This window comes from Heptranchias perlo, chromosome 27 (genome assembly GCF_035084215.1).
Source record: "Heptranchias perlo isolate sHepPer1 chromosome 27, sHepPer1.hap1, whole genome shotgun sequence".
In the NCBI taxonomy this organism is placed as follows: Eukaryota; Metazoa; Chordata; class Chondrichthyes; order Hexanchiformes; family Hexanchidae; genus Heptranchias; species Heptranchias perlo.
The window spans coordinates 31364863-31378725 of NC_090351.1; the positions used below are offsets into that span (position 1 = coordinate 31364863).

General features: G+C 40.9%; 1 protein-coding gene across 5 annotated transcripts in view; it reads right to left on the reverse strand.

Moving 5' to 3' along the window:
* The window catches only part of mdm4 (MDM4 regulator of p53), a 37291-nt gene extending 28937 nt beyond the window's left edge, over positions 1–8354 (reverse strand). For 4 of the 5 annotated variants that reach the window (XR_010968374.1, XR_010968376.1, XR_010968375.1 and 1 more), the window contains exon 1: positions 8154–8354. The gene's annotated coding sequence lies outside the window, so the exon portion shown is untranslated. The remainder of the gene's footprint in view (positions 1–8153) is intronic. The other variant, XM_068007564.1, reaches the window with a different exon arrangement.
* Positions 8355–13863: the final 5509 nt, after the last annotated feature.

The window sequence follows — 13863 nt, forward strand, 5'->3', positions numbered from 1 at the left end:
GTTAGGAAAAGGAAACACTTCACACAAAGGGTGGTAGGTGTATGGAACTCTCTCCCACAAAAAGCAGTAGATGTTAGCTCAATTAATAATTTAAAATCTGAGCAACAGATTTTTGCTAGCCAAGGGTATTAAGGGATACAGAGCCAAGGCAGGTAAACAGGGTTAAGATACGGATCAGCCATGATCTCACTGAATGGCGGAACAGGCTTGAGGGGCTGAATGCCCTGCTCCTGTTCCTACATCAGAAACGGTTTGTTCAGACAAGTAATATGGAAATCACATTGGTGGCCTGTATAACCAGGCTGAGCAGTTGGCCCACCCACAAGAAGACCCAAAATGGCAGCACACTATTTGTTTATGTTGTCACTAGTACTTTCCATTGTAAGGGATTGAGTGTAACTTCCATGCCAGGAGGATTTCCTTGCCTCTAAAAAGTGTCATGTCTTTTATACTACAAGTATTGCTTCTGATAGCACTCCTATCAAAAGCAACCCTGTAATACAAAGGAGCTATTAGCAATGTAATAGTAATATTCATACAGCACATCCACACAGTTCAGTAATTTAGTGAAGTGTCGCTGTACAAATAGAACAAAGCTCATATTAAAAGTGAAGCAAAGTTCAGGTAATTAGCACAATTACTTTGCTTAATGTGCTGAAAATTGTGTTTGTGGCTGCTCATCTCACATCTGAATAACTTTACCAGGGTGGCTCAAATATAACACTTCAAAATTCAATATAATCAAACTAGTTAAACTTACCACAAAAAGACAGTGAGATAATCACATTTTAGACTAGTAACAATATACAGCAGAAAATGTTATGAGAAAAGTACTGTTACATGAAAATGTTCAGCAGTAGTTCTGTTATTTGTATTCTGTGTAGGTCACACTAAAATTCCCATTATCAAGTTGATATCCAAACATAGATATGCCTTGAACACAGAATTTCAAGAGGTTTCTGATGGACTATTCAAAAAGTTGACCATCTTGAATAACAGCCTCAAAGTTCAATGGTGTTGTGAACCATGTGACGATACGAGAATATGCAACACACCCCACAAGCAAAACCGTTTTTGAATTTTACTTTAGAAGCACAGAAAAGTTCCAGCTGCAAAGGACAATCCAGATCCCACTTACATTTCTGACTTGTAAAGAAAATAACATTTGCAAAATTACTCATCCTTAGCTGTCAGCCTTGGCTCAGTGTTAGCACTCTTGCCTCCGAGTCAGAGGTCGTGGGTACAAGCCCCACTCCAGATTTGAGCATATAATCTCGGTCGACACTCCAGTGCAGTGCTCATGGAGTGCTGCACTGTCAAAGGTGCAGTCTTTCAGATAAGACTTTAAACCGAGGCCCCAGCTAACCCCTCATGTGAGCATAAAAGATCCCATAGCATTATTTGAAGCACAGGGGCGTTCTCCCAGTATCCTGGCGAATATTTATCCCTCACCCAATATCACAAACAGATTATCTGGTCATTTATCTCACTGCTGTTTGTACGACCTTGCTGTGAGCAAGTTGTCTGCTGTGTCTCCCTGCATTACAATGGTGATCAATAAGTACTTCATTAGCTGCAAAGCACTTTGGGACACAAAGGTCGTGAAAGGTACCATATAAAATGTATTCTTTCTTTCTCCATTCAGTTTTTTTTAATCACTAACTTTTGCTCTTCAAAACTTTTAATCAGAAGAAAGTATTTCTTAAAAAAAATAAAAATGCTCATTTGGAACTTCAGATCAGGTAGTGAGTTGCAACAGACCACAAAAGATCAGATGTACCAAGACAAACACCCATGAACTCTTCGGCTTGGGGATACAAGAACAGACTGTTACTTGCAAACTAGCCACTCTAAGTGTTTTAAATCCTGACAAATAATGTCAGCATTTTATCTGGAATATGGAAAGTTGGAAAGAACTTTCCAGATTCAATCTGTACACCCTTGATAAAGCAAAGCAATTGTAAACCCCAATTCCATAACTATGCTTATTAGGTGAACTAAAGGTAGACATGATGTGGAGATGCCGGTGATGGTGTGTGAGAAGGGTAATCCAATTATAATGGAATTCAGTTTTAGCAATCACTCCCTGTAATGATTGATCTGTCCTCATCAAAATCACAACCCATATCTAAGTGGTTGAATTTGCTTCTCATGATGAATGGAGTTCAGCTGTATTGATCAGATTAGTTCTACTGCACCACTAATCAGTCTATTGTATTAGCACAAGAAAGAATTTCACAGCCCATTCTCTGTTCCTTTAAGACAAACAGTGAAGATCAGAGTCATTCACAGATTCTCCCCATTCGCCTGTGGAGGAAGTTCAGAAAGATGCTGGACTGTGCAGTGAGTGAAGTGCAGACTATTGAATGTGCAACAACCAGCTGGTGTTACACTCAACAATGCACTGCTCGGTCACAGACTCAAAGCTTATAGTGCCATTAAAAAAATAATGTTGAATAAAACACCATCTGATTATGGCACGTTTAACACATACTTCACTCACTAGTGCTTTGAACATTTTTTTCAGAAGCCTAAAGTGCCAGGACAGCATAGTTTAATGTACGGTAACATTCAGCAATGCTGTCTCATCAGCAGCTTTTACAGGACTGACCAATCGGTTATAATAATCAAATGCATGCCTGCCCAAATCAATTAAAGCCAAAGTCCAATGTAAGTGCTCATCAGACATTTTTTTTTTAAGTATAGTGTACAAGAATATTGCTCTGTATAACTAGGAATCAAAACACACTATTACGATGAGCCGGTACACTTGTAGAACCCAAAAAATGTGTTTGTGTCCCAGCCAAAAGAACTGCAAGGTGTACAAGGTCATATGTTGTTTATGTAATGTCAGGACAGGTGTATTCACTTCCTTAAAAAAGAACCACAACTTAGGAAATAGTTGGTGCAGTTCCGATTTGCTCATATTTACTTTTGCTTGAACACCTGAAAATATGTAAAAAATCTACACAAATATCTAACTCAAAATACACTTCAAAGCCATTATATTAAAAGTACTACATAACTTTCTTAAACCATTAAGCAGTGGATTTCAGTCAATTTTACATTTCATTGACTAGTGGGCCCAAATGTTTTGAGAGACACCAAGTTCCATTTACTTCTGTCAACTTGGTATATTCTATTCATTACTCCCTTATACTGGAGAATCACTTTGCTGAACATCTCCAACCTGACCTCCCTGTGTCACTTCAACTCTCCCTCCCATTCAGAATCATAGAATGGTTACAACACAGGAGGCCGTCATTCGACCCATCGAGCCCGTGCCAGCTCTCTGCAAGAGCAATCCAGCTAATCCCACTCCTTTGCCCTTTCCCCATAGCCCTGCAAATGTTTTCCCTTCAAGTATTTATCCAATTCCCTTTTGAAAGCCACGATTGAATCTGCCTCAACCACCCCTTCAGGCAGTGCATTCCAGAACATAACCACTCGCTGTGTAAAAACATTTTTCCTCATGTCGCCTTTGATTCTTTTGCCAATCACCTTACATCTGTGTCCTCTGGTTCTCGACCCTTCCGCCAATGGGAACAGCTTCACTCTCTCTACTCTCTTTAGACCCCCTTATGATATTGAACACCTCTATCAAATCTCCTCCCAACCTTCTCTGCTCTAAGGAGAACAACCCATAAGACCATAAGAGATATAGCAGCAGGAGTAGGCCATGCGGCCCCTCGAGCCTGCTCCGCCATTTAATGAGATAATGGCTGATCTGATTTTTACCTCAACTCCACTTTCCCACCCTTTCCCCATATCCTTTGACTCCCTTGCTGATCAAAAATTTGTCTAACTCAACCTTGAATGTATTCAATGACTCAGCCTCCACAACTTTTTGGGGTAAAGAATTCCAAAGATTCACAACACTCTGGGAGAAGAAATTCCTCCTCATTTCCATCTTAACCTGGCGACCCCTTATTCTGAGACTATGCCCCCTAGTTTTAAATTACGCCATGAGGGGTAACATCCTCTCAGCATCTACCTATCAAGTCCCCTCAGAATCTTGTATGTTTCAATAAGATCTCCTCTCATTCTTCTAAACTCCAATGAGTATAGACCCAACCTGTTCAATCTTTCCTCATAAGACAACCCTTTCATACCTGGAATCAACCTAGTGAACCCCAGCTTCTCCAGTCTATCCACGTAACTGAAGTCCCTCATCCCTAGAACCCATTCTAGTAAATCTTTTCTGCACCCTCTCCTAAGGCCTTTACATCCTTCCTAAAGTATGGTGCCCAGAATTGGACACAATACTCCAATTGTGGCCAGACCAGTGTTTTATAAAGGTTCATCATAACTTCCTTGCTTTTGTACTCTATGCCTCTATTTACAAAGCCCAAGATCCCGGATTCCTTTTTAACTGCTTTCTCAACCTGTCCTGCCACCTTCAATGATTTGTGCACATATACCCCCAGGTCTCTCTGTTCCTGCACCCCTTTAGTTTATAATGCTTCTCTGACATCCACAGTTCCAACCAACCTCCAACACAAACTTCAGCTCATCTTTTTCCTGGGCACTCCACATCCCTCAAGCCTGAACATGACTTTAGTAAATTCAGCCCTTAGCTGCAGTGCCCATTTCCTTGTCAGCTTCATTCCCTTCCAATTTTGGAACTGCTTTTTTCGTGTGCATCTTTCCCTTGCCTGTTCAATGCCTTAGCTATTTTCATTATCTTTTGTTTGGTTAATGATTCTTCACTGCCTCAATAAGATGATCTTTGTAGATCACCTCTTTGCAATTTCTTTTTAAAACCTATTCACAGACTATTAAATTTATTAGTTGCTCAGGTGTCATAGGAGTTAGCATAACAGAGCCTTAACTTTTATCTGTTATTTGCCCCTCCCCTTCATTCTGTTCAGTCCTGTTAAGGGGCTTATCTTCCAGTTTTTAATCTGATTGGTTTATATTGAAAACAGTAACCTCCCTTTTCACATTCCAGAAGCTGATGGGCATGCTGTCTATTGCCACTAATTTGATTTTATTTCAGTATTTTTAGCATCTGCAGTATTTGCCCCTTAAATTTTGCACAAGCTTTTTGTTAACAAAGAGCCCTCAGAATTCCTTCCAAGCCACTAACTTTTGAACAGGTCAAAGTCTCAATCTCACATCAAGTAATCATAAATTACTAATGCAACATAACTTCTAAATTTAACAAATTTTAAAAAATCATGCTCACAAAAGTTCACTTTAGAGTAATTAGCACTTACAATGCCCAATCCTACTATTTCTTCCTCTTCTCTTGAAGATCCTATTGCATGCTAGGAACCCATTCCAGTGTCTGCTGCTCTTCAGTAACTCACCGTTGTGCTATTGATCACATGTAAAGCACTTGACCTTGAGGGGGCATCATAACTACACCCCAACTTGGCCCTCAGGAAGCAGTCACACATGAACTTTGCTGCAGGAGGCACTGAACAGTGATCAGTAATGGGCATCCTGTCTGATTGTTCCCCTCCTTGGCCAGGAGCAATAACGCCATTGTCAACACTCCTAATATCACCCCAGGGAAGATTAGCTAATTCAGCATAGAACAGGTATCAGAATTGCATTTACCATTTTAATCTTTACAGGCTGGATATTTATTCTGCTTTAAAAATGTAGTCTATTTTGGCACTCATCACTCAGGAAAACATCAGAGAAGTGATGTTAAAGAAGGATAGAATTAGATTAAAAGAGGAGGTCTATAATGCTGAGGATAGGGAGTTTTACAAACTAGCAAAGGACAATCAAAAAATTGATAAAAAAGGGAGAAAATAGAATACAAAAGTAAACTTGCAAGAAATATAAAAGCGGATTGTAAGAGCTTCTACAAGTATGTAAAAAGGAAGAAAGTAGCAAAAGTAAACGTTGGTCTCCTAGAGGCTAAGACAGGAGAAATTATAATTGGGAAATCAAGAAATGGTAGATGCATTAAACAAATATTTTGTATCTGTCTTCACAGTAGAAGATACAAAGCATACCAGAAATAAATAGTGGAGAACCAAAGGGCTAATGAGAGTGAGGAACTTAAAAGTAATTATCAGTACAGAAAAAATACTTGAGAAGCTAATGGACTAAAAGCCGATAAATCCCCTGGCCTACATCAGAGGGTTCTAAAAGAGGTGGCTGCAGAGATGGTGGATGCATTGGTTATGACCTTCCAAAATTCTCTAGATTCTAGAACGGTCCCTGCGGATTGAAAGGTAGCAAATGTAATCCCGCTATTCAAGAAAGAAGGGAGAAAGAAAACAGGGAACTACAGGCCAGTTAGCCTGACGTCAGGAAAATGCTGGAATCCATTACTGAGGATGTGGTAACAGGGCACTTAGAAAATGATTAGGCAGAGTCAACATAGTTTTATGAAAGGGAAATCGTGTTTAAGAAATTTATTAGAGTTTTTTTTGAGTATGTAACTTGCAGGGTAGATAAAGGGGAACTAATGGATGTGGTACATTGGAATTTTCAAATTTCACAGTAGGAAGAATAGAAAAGCAGAATATTTTTTAAATGGTGAGAAACCATTAAATGTTAGTGTCCAGAGAGACTTGGGTGTCCTGATACAAGAACACAAAAAGTTAGCATACCAGTACAACAGGCAATTAGGAAAGCAAATGGCATGTTGGTCTTTATTGCAAGGAGGTTGGAGTACAAGAGTAAGGAAGTCTTACTACAATTGTACAGGGCTTTTGTGAGACCTCACCTGGAGTACTGCGTACAGTTTTGGTCTTATCTAAGGAAGGATATATTTGCTTTAGAGACAGTGCAACAGAGGTTCACTGGATTAATTCCTGGGATGAGAGGGTTGTCCTATGAAGAGAGGTTGAGTAGAATGGGCCTATATTCTCTGGAGTTTAGAAGAATGAGAGGTGTTCATTGAAACAAATAATATTCTCTGGGGCTTGATAGGTTAGATGCTGAGAGGTTGTTTCCCTTGGCTGGAGTGTCTAGAATTAGAGGGCATTTTCGCAGGATAAGGGGTCGGCCATTTAAGACAGAGATGAGGAGGAATTTCTTCACTCGAAGGGTTGTAAATCTCTGGAATTCTCTACCCCAGAGGGCTGTGAATGCTGATTCGTTGAGTATATTCAAGGCTGAGATAGATAGATTTTTGGACTCTAAGGGAATCAAGGGGTACAGGGATCGAGCAGGAAAGTGGAGTTGAGTTGAAGATCAGCCACGATCTGATTGAATGGCAGACCAGGCTCGAGGGCCTGTATGGCCTACTCCTGCTCTTATTTCTTATGTTCTAATCACAGCTCCCTATATTTAAATTAAGTTTGCAATTGGAGTATTTTAGGATGGTAAGTCTCATTCCTGCTTACCTATTTCATTGGATGTCTACATAGCCGTGACTTCTGTAATAGGGTCAATTCAACTGATCTGGAATCAGGTGGGTTAGAGATATTTTATTGCAATGTGAAATACAACTAAAAATAAAACTTTGTAAATTTAAATGAGAAAATTGCAGCATTTATAAACCACAGGGGTGGTGGTTATAAATACTCACATTTCATCATGAAGAGACAGGAGCGCCCTGCACTGTAAGATGAAATGGTTGTTTTAATGTTAACCACAATTCTCTATTATTTCATCAAATTTAGTCATAGAAACATAGAAAATAGGAGCAAGAGTAGGCCATTCGGCCCTTCAGGCCTGCTCCACCATTCAAAATGATCATGGCTGATCGTCTAACTCAGTACCCTATTCCCGCTTTTTCCCCATATCTCTTGATCCCTTTAGCATTAAGAAATATATCTATCTCCTTCTTGAATACATCTAATGACTTAGCCTCCACTGCCTTCTGTGGTAGAGAATTCCACAGGTTCACCACCCTCAGTGATCACTGAATTACTCTATTAAAAAAAGTACTCAGAAAAAGCATATGGTACAGACTTGGTGAGCTGCAAATCAAGGGAGGCACAAATTAATTCTGAGTTTTAAAATGCACAAAGCTACGTAAAATTAAACGTTACCCAAACTATTCCACCTATGCTGCTCCATATAAACAGTTTAATTACTGTATTTCTGCACGACAGAACCCTCCATCTTACAGGGCTGTTCAGTGAGGCCTACAGGCTCCACTCTCCCCCGACACTGCTCACCAGGGTGAAATTAACTCCCCTTCCACCTCGTACTTTACCCTCGGTGCATTCCACACTTACACTAATGCACGTCCATAGTGCCGAGCTGCATCTGTGTGACACGATTCTGGCAGTAGTTGGGGGGGGTGGGGGGTGGGGAGGGGAGGGAAAGGGAAGAAAAGGCGACCAGTCGGTAACGGCCGCTGTCACCTCGCCAACATGATAGCACCGCTCGCTCCACAGCAACCGTATCCCTCCGCCAGCTCCGACCTTCAACCTACTTCCGGCTCGCGCTTTGATTGACGTGTCTCAGACCAGCCCCCCACCACCCCGGTCTTGATTGACGTACGCAAGGACCCAATCAGCAGCGCGACTGGCGCTGGACAATTGCTGCCATCTAACCAATCAGCTACGAAGTCGAGATCCCGCCTTCCACGTTAAAGTTTGTTGCATTTTAACAAGGATACTGCACCTGCTTTGGAAAAGTTTGCACGCTTCTGAACTCATTAAAAACTTTTACTAAAAATAAAAACAGAAAATGCTGGAAAAGCTCAGTTAGTGAGGTAGCAGTTGTGGAGAAAGAAACAGAATTAACGTTTCAGGTCGAAGATCTTTCAAAAACTTTTACTGCTGCCTTAAAAAGCCATGAGTATATATATTTGAGGTTTTCAATTTCTTGCCCCTTTTTGGGGGTATCATACACTGGTCATTCAGCTAAGTATCAGCATGTAAAAGGCAAATTATATATTTGTTTTAACGGAGGAAAAAGTCTGAAGTTTGTTCCACGTGTACAACTTTGCAAGCGTACGAAGTCTTACCAGTTTTAAATCGCTCTCATCCATCTAAGTGAAGATATCCCAAATGATAATTAAATTTTGATTAAAGTTGTGCATATCTGAATACTTTCACGCTAGAAATCAGACAATACAACGTTTAAATAGGTATTTTAGCAATTAACATGTCCGGTGGGAACGGAAAGGAGTGACAAGCAGCGCGCTAACATTTTCTAAAAAAAAGGAACCACAGTACTACGTGGCAAACATCACTCTGGGACGTGATATATATTCACTATTTCCATAATGTTAGCATAGCATAACCAAACATGGTAGCAAACATCTGCTGTAATTTTTATAACTGCCAAGTGTTTTAAAAGTTTAATGTTGATAATGTAGGTTGAGGTAACAGGAATAACTTGCCAAAAAAAAAGTTAGAGCGGGAAACTATTTTCTAGTACTTGGGAAAAACAGGAGTGGTCTCATTGGACCACTTTTAATGCTGGAATCGTCAGCAGAAAAGAAAAGTTCAGTACTATGCATATTCTTAGTAAAACCCAGTTATTGTTAATTAATTTAGCCAAAGCTCAAGCTGCAGTCGTGGAGATACAGCAAAATGTTCACAAGTAGCAAAGGACACAAAGGGAATTTGAACTAATAGGAGAAATGGGGAGGGCAAGAATGATATTTACACTTGTATAGAACGTCTTATCCAATCTGAGAAACATCTCAAAGTGTTGAATTACTTTGAAGAGCAATGGCTAATGAAGGCAACTTCAACAGCTGTTGTGCACAAAGCAATGAGATGGATGCATTTATATAGCGCCTTTGACATAGTAAAACATCCTAAGGAGCTTCACAGGAGCTATTATCAAGCTAAATTTAACACCGAGCTACATCGGGAATATTAGGACAGATGACCAAAAGCTTGGTCAAAGAAGTAGGTTTTAAGGAGCGTCTTAAAGGAGGAGAAAGAGGTAGAGAGGCGGAGAGGTTTAGGGAGGGAATTCCCAAGCTTGGGGCCTAGGTAGCTGAAGGCACAGCCACCAATGCTGGAGTGATTAAAATCGGGGATGCACAAGAAGCAAGAATTGGAGGAGCTCAGAGATATCTGAAGGTTGTAGGGCTGGAGGAGGTTACAGAGATAGGGAGGGGCAAGGCCATGGAGGGATTTGAAAATAAGGATGAGAATTTTAAAATTGAGGCATTGTCGGACCGGGAACCAATGCAGGTCAGCAAGCACAAGGCTGATGGGTGACTGGGACTTGGTGCGAGTTAGGATACGGGCAGCAGAGTTTTGGATGAGCTCATGTTTATGGAGGGTGGAAAATGGGAGGCCGGCCAGGAGAGTATTGCAATAGTCAAGGCTAGAGGTAACAAAGGCATGGATGAAGGTTTCAGCAGCAGATGAGCTGAGGCAGGAGCGGAGACCGGGCAATGTTACGGAGATGGAAGTAGGCGGTCTTGGTGATCGAGTGGATATGTGGTCGGAAGCTCATTTCAGGGTCAAATAGGAATGCAAGATTGCGAACGGTCTGGTTCAGCCTCAGACTGTGGGCAGGGAGAGGGATGGAGTCGGTGGCTAGGGAACTGAGTTTGTGGCTGGGACCAAAGACAATGGCTTTGGCCTTCCCAATATACAACATCTGCTGCACTATCTTCATCCAGTACTGGATGTCGGACAAGCAGTGTGACAAATCAGAGGCAGTGGAGGGGTTGAGAGAAGTGGTGGTGAGGTAGAGCTGGGTTTCATCAGGTAATATTTTGAGTGGTAAATAATTTTTTAGCTTCTTATATCACTCAGAACATCAGAAAGCAATTCAGTTATGTATTATTTTTTGAAGTACAGCAATCATTATATATGCAAATACAGAAGTCATTTTGCAGTCAGCATGTACCCATCAACAGCAATGAGATGAAAGACCAGTTAATCAATTTTTAGTGATGGTGATTGAAGGATCAATGTTAATCAGGACATGAGAACTCCCTGCTCTTCAAATTGTGCCATAGGATCTTTAATGTCCAGATGGTGCCTCAGTTAAATATCTCATCAGGACAGCAGCTCTGGCAATGTAGCATTCTAAACAACAACAACAACTTGCATTTGTATAGAGCCTCTAACGTAGTAAAATGTCCCAAGGCGCTTCACAGGAGCGTTTTCAAACAAAATTTGACACCGAGCCACGTAAGGATATTAGGATAGGTGACCAAAAGCTCAGTCAAAGAAGTAGGTTTTAAGGAGCGTCTCAAAGGAGAGGTAGCGAGGCAGAAAGGTTTCGGGAGAGAATTCAAGAGCTTAGGGCCTAGGCAGCTGAAGACATGGCCACCAAATGTGGAGCAATTAAAATCGGGGCTGCGTAAGAGGCCAGAATTGGAGGAGCACAGAGATCTCGGATGGTTATAGGGCTGGAAGAGGTTACAGAGATCGCGAGGGGCGAGGCCATGGAGTGATTTGAAAACAAGGATGAGAATGTTAAAATTGAGGCGTTCCCAAACTGTGAGCCGTAGGTCAGTGAGCACAGGGGTGATGGGTGAACGGGACAGCAGAGTTTTGGAGAAGCTCAAGTTTATAGAGGATGCAACATGGAAGACTGGCCAGGAGAGCTTTGGAATAGTCAAGTCTAGAAGGCATGGATGATGGTTTCAGCAGCAGATAAGCTGAGGCAAGAGAGGAGACGGGCAATGTTACAGAGGTGGAAGTAGGCGGTCTTGGTGATAGAGCGGATATGTGATCGGAAGCTCATCTCAGGATCAAATAGGACTGCAAGGTTGCGAACGGTCTGGTTCAGCCTCAGACAGTGGCCAGGGAGAAAGGATAGAGTCAGTAGCAAGGAAACGGAATTTGTGGTTGGGACCAAAGGCAATGGCTTTGGTCTTCCCATTATTTAGTCGGAGGAAATTTTTGCTCATCCAGTGCCGGACAAGCAGTGTGACAAATCAGAGGCAGTGGAGGGATCGAGAGAGGTGATGGTGAAGAAGAGCTGGGTGTCGTCAGAGTACATGTGGAATCTGACGTGTTTTTGGATTGTACTGGACTGATAGCCTAAAGTATGACGTCCAACTTCTGATATGGGAATTGAACCCACAACTTTCTGATGCAAAGTGACAACAGGTATGAACAATTTGTAGGTGAGAGCTTTAAAGTAGTTGTTTCTTTCTTCTTTGCTCTTTCCTGGCTTTCAAAAAGGAATTGAACAAATACTTGAAGGGAAAAAATTTGCAGGGCTACATGGAAAGAGCGGGGGAATGGGACCAGCTGGATTGCTCTTACAAAGAGCCGGCAAGGGCTAGATAAATAGAATGGCCTTCTGTGCTGTAAGCATTCTGTGATTCTTTGGGACCAGTTCTGAAATCTGAAATGTTACCTGTCATTTCTCTTGCAGATGCTGATGGACCTGCTGTTTAGTGCCAGGATTTTCTAATTTTATTCTGTACTTAATAAACCAACTTTCACTATGTTTGTGCTCCAGCATGGTGTCCAGAGTAATGACATAGGTTCGGCTTAATTCCCCATAGTATGAGTTTAAGATCAGAGACATGAAGTACGGCGCAGCACTTCACAGTACATCACAAAAGGTGTTTTATTCAAAATGATCTAAGCAAAAAGTTTAGTTTCAAAAGTGAGAAAATAGTTGTGATCAAATTTGCAAGTTTGACTGTTGGTGCAACAGTGAAAACTTTACCATAAAAATGCTAAGAAAACCCAACCAACAATGAGCAAATGAAACTTGAGCCTCAAATTTCCATAATATAATTTGTTTTGCTGAACCTGGGACTAAATGCAGTTTAAAAATAAATAGGCTGCCATTTACAGTGCTGGTGACACGCTTTACTGCACCATTGGTTGTGTACCTTCTTAACATGGCTACGATCGGCAGCATTTCGTGAAAAACAAAAAATGTAATGAACTGGATACACTGTATGAGAAAAATTAAAAGTAACGCTTCAAAAGATGGCTAAGGGTACCCCTAACTCACTGGGTTTGTCCAGTGAACGTCTGAGTCAGATAGATCAGGAATGTTTCAGGTTTAATCTCTGGTCTATACGGAGTTAACTGATCTCAGCCAAGGAACAGTACATTTGGCCTCCTTTTTTCTTGCTTAGAAATTAAAAAAGTAACCAAGGTTCCCATTCCTAAATCACTATTAAGCATCTCGATGGAAGCCCATATGTGTGGACATCAAGATTAGGCTCAGCCTCCATGCCCACCTGCAGTTGATTCAGCCTGCCGACATTCACTAGAAATGCTCACAACGAATAACCAGTTGGGCAGGGGTGTGACTAGTGGAACCATAATCATACCAAGCAAGAAGTCAACACCTTAGGAGCGGAGAGGAAATGATCCAAAAAAAAAATTGGCATTTCCAGATACAGCCTGAGGATTGTAAGTGTGTCAGTACATATAATTTTTAAACTTTTCTTTGTACCTAATCGAAAAACAGTAATTGACCGAATCACTGAAAGGTGACCCAGATGGTTTGAACATGCAAATAAAATGAATGATAATAGCGAGTGAGTAAAGACAGATTAGCAAAGATTGCAATCCATTATGTCAAATTTTGTTTGATAATGCAACTGTGAAGTACTTTGGGATGTTTTACTATGTTAAAGGCACTATATAAATGCAAGTTATTGTTATTATAATGTAATAGGAACAAGACCAAGATGTAGACCTCAAAAATGCTGGTTAGATTGTATTAAGGATGATATACAGGCAAAGCAACTTAGTTTTACATAAATACTAACCTTTACATCAAATAGAAAGGATTAATCTAGTTTTACTCATTTATGCTTCATTCATTGATCTGATAGCAAATTCATGCGGTCTTATCAACAGACTCTTCTGATGGAAGAGTTTTAACCTTTAACTGAATCTAATCCAATACAAGGCCTATCACAAAAAATAGCCATAGTCAAATTGCATTCGATATTCACTGACTAGACTCACATGCCGAACGGCCATTTGGGTGATGTATCGGAGACTGACTGGTGCCTATACCCTAGCAACAGTACCCTCG